Source organism: Echinops telfairi, unplaced genomic scaffold (assembly GCF_000313985.2).
Source record: "Echinops telfairi isolate 266 unplaced genomic scaffold, ASM31398v2 ScPeMD7_7429;HRSCAF=8467, whole genome shotgun sequence".
Classification (NCBI taxonomy): Eukaryota; Metazoa; Chordata; class Mammalia; order Afrosoricida; family Tenrecidae; genus Echinops; species Echinops telfairi.
In genome coordinates this window covers 1,291,297-1,294,758 of record NW_022111329.1, presented here as the reverse complement: position 1 = coordinate 1,294,758, position 3,462 = coordinate 1,291,297, and the positions used below count along the sequence as shown (strand labels likewise).

Genomic DNA, 3,462 nt, shown 5'->3' with positions numbered 1-3,462 from the left:
AAGCAGATCACCAGGTTTATCTTTCAAGGTATTGCTGGATAGGTTAAAATGGATAATCTTTATAATAATTGTTGGGCTCCAATAGGATGGATATATAATTATATACTAAATATATTACACAGACTCCTTAGAAGATGGCACCCAGATAGGTAACTCATGCCCAGAGCTCCGTGGAGATCGGTGAGTGGGGAGTTTTGGGTCCAAGTAGGGTTATCAAGTCTGTCTGTTGATTCCCAAGAGAACTCAGAGCACTTATCTGAAACAGAAGCTGACTTAGACCCCATTGCCTACAATCCCTGCGGACAGCCATGGTCTCAAGCCCACCAGCTGCCTCTTTTGTGGTGCTCAGTGCACCTTCTCCACCTCTACCTGCGCCACAGGCCAGCCAGGCATACGGTGGAGGCTTCCATCCACTCTTGGTACTCTGGGAAGACCCACCAGCTAGTACACCCCTCGAGGTGCTCATCCTGTCTAGGCGCTCCTCACAGACCCGCCAGCCAGCCCTTCCCCTCCACCCAGAGGTGCAAGCACCGGTGCCACAGGGCTGCCAGGCATACGGCAGAGGCTTCTGCCCTGACTCAGTGCTCCACACAGACCCACCAGCCAGGACACACCCAAGGTGCCCGCCTCATCTGGGTGCTCCTCACAGACCCGCCAGCCAGCCCCTCTCACTCCAAGAGGTTCACACCCCAGTGCCACAGGGCCACCAGGCTTCTGTCCTGCCTCAGTGCTCCACGTAGACCAGACACAAACACACAGAGTTTCCCATCCTGCTCCGAAGCGCTGGGCCTGCCAGGGGCCGGACACAAGTATGGCAGAATCTTCTACAGCTGCGCCATAGGTACCAGCACTTTGGGGGCTTGTCTGCTCCATTCTCCCTTCTCCCTACTCAATCCTCCCCCAGCCCCCTGTACTTGGAGCAGTGAATCTGCATGCTATCAGAAGTAGCAGGCGTCCTTCCCACCCGTTTACCTGTGGAAAGTGCACCTAGCCAGGAATACATCATCCAATCCCCACCCATCCCTGAAATTATGCTTCCCTTCACTTGGGCCAACACTTTCCATCAGACCACAGCATGCACTGCCGAAAGCAGCTCCTAAGGAGACCTGAGGGTGGCTGGAGCACAAACAATAGGCCAAGGCAAGAGGGAATCCCCAGCAGGACAAAGGTGAAACACAACCCAGCAAGGCAGTTGGCTAAAGTCACCTGTCTGAAACACCAACACCAACCTCCCAAAGAGAGAGAACAGGGCTCTGAGACATCCAGGAAAATGGCACCGAGTTCCATTAAATCGACTGAAAAACAACAAGCTGCTTCCACAGCTTCAACAAGAAAAGAGAAACAAAATCCAATGCCAGAAAACTACCTGCTTAGACTCATAAAGGACATAAGGGAAGCATTACAGAAAAAGGATGAAGTGATAGAGGAGGTAAGGTTCATGCAGCAAAGGGAAATACAAGGCCTAAGAGGTGAGAAAACGCAAACTCACGACTTCACCCAGCGAATGGAGGCAGAGAACTGCACCAGTGACCTAGAGGATTTGCAAGCATAAATTAATAAATGTGAGAAAAAGTCTAACAACTCCATCAGAGAAGCTGAAGAAAACCTGAAAGTTAAATCTGATGTTTTGAGAAGGAATGACATCAGAATAATTGGATTACTGGAGGAATGCACATCAAGGAAGTCAACGTCCAAAATAATGGTGGAATTCTTGAAGGAAAACTTCCCTACTTTAATGAATGAAAACCAGGCAACCATCCTGGAGGCTGAAAGAAAGCCAACTAGTCTAAATCCCAAGAAGTCACCAAGACATATAATTGTTAAACTATCCAACTAAGAGGAAGAGGAGAAAATTATGAGCGCACCTAGGGAAAAACAGGCAATCACATATAAAAGCAAGCATATAAGAATATGCTCAGACCTATCAGTGGACACTATGAAGAAGAGGAGAGAGTGGAGCAACATATTCTGAAAATTTCAGGAAAATAACACAAAACCAAGAATACTCTATCTAGTCAAATTATCTATCAAAGTTAATGGAGAAGAGAGAGTCTTCCCGGACAAGGAAAATCTCAAAGAATATGCTAAAAGGAACCCAGCACTACAAAAGATCCTTGCCAACCCAGTATGAGCATAAGAACAACACTCATCAAGCAGACTGCCACAAGAGACCGCCACACAGAACAACTCCACCCAGACACCATCAAAGAGAAAACATCCCCCAAGATAACACTGGTTCAACGATGGAGAAGGCAAGAATTCCACAAACATACATATACACAACCCATGGTAAAGAAATTGAGGTAAGAAAACACCCAACACAAAAGTTATAAGATGACATTACAGACTCTGCAGATAGATGTAATAACCCTGAATATCAGTGGAATGAACTCAGGCCTTAAGAGACAGAGACTAACAAATTGTCTTAGAAAACACAACCCCTCGACCTGCTGCCTACAAGATCCACATCTGAAGATTACAGACAAAAATAGGCTGAGAATCAAGCAAATAGCAATACAAAAAAAGCAGGAGTTGCCATCCTAATCTCAGTTAAAATTGATCTCAAAGTACAAACCATAAAAAGAGATAAGGAGGAACACTATATAATGCTCAAGGCAACCATAGACCATGAACCACTAAGCATTCTAAACATTTACTCACCAAACAAGCATTCAGCAGAATATGTCAATCACTTCAAAAGATGAAAAAAGAAATAACAGCTTCAACAATTATAATAGGAGATTTCAATGCACCACTCTCTGAGAAAGATACATCACTGGGAAAGAAACTCAACAAGGAGGCTAAAGGTCTAAACACTAGACTTAGATGATTTGGCCTGATAGATATCTACAGAGCTCTCCACCCAAATACAAAAAAATTCACATTCTTTTCAAGCCCATATTGTCAAAGCCCATAAGTCAAATCTGCATAAATTTAAGCACATTGATATCATACAGACTTCTTTTCCTGACCACTGTGCCATAAGACTATAAATCAACAAAAGGAAGATGAATAAAATAATGGCAAGCAATTGGAGGATGAATAATTCTCTATTGCAAAAGGATTGTGTACTGGTCCAGAGCAGATATGAAAGTGGGAAATTTCTAGAAATCAATGAGCATGAGAACATGATGTACCAAAACTTACAGGACACAACAAAGGCAGTCATCAGAGGAAGTTTCATAACAATACATGCACAACTGAGAAAGGAAGAGAGACTCATGATTGATATGCTGGCACAAAATTTACAGTAAATAGAGCAGAGGCAAGAAGACTATCCAACTGAGACTTCCGGGAAGATGGCGACGGAGTGACACGTACCAGAGGGACTCCGCAGAATCCAGCCCGGGAGAGCTGCTTAGAGGGAACTTTAACACAACTAGAACACAGGAGGAGCATCATAAAGATAAGTAGGCACAGACCCACGGGGTTTTGAGGGGCTTGGGGCTTTTGGCTTACCTC

The 3,462-nt window shown here is 44.9% G+C and overlaps 1 pseudogene; it reads left to right on the top strand.

The window, feature by feature from the left end:
• The first annotated feature begins 2,243 nt into the window (after nt 1-2,243).
• Nucleotides 2,244-3,462, top strand: part of LOC101658308 — a 29,836-nt pseudogene continuing 28,617 nt past the window's right edge.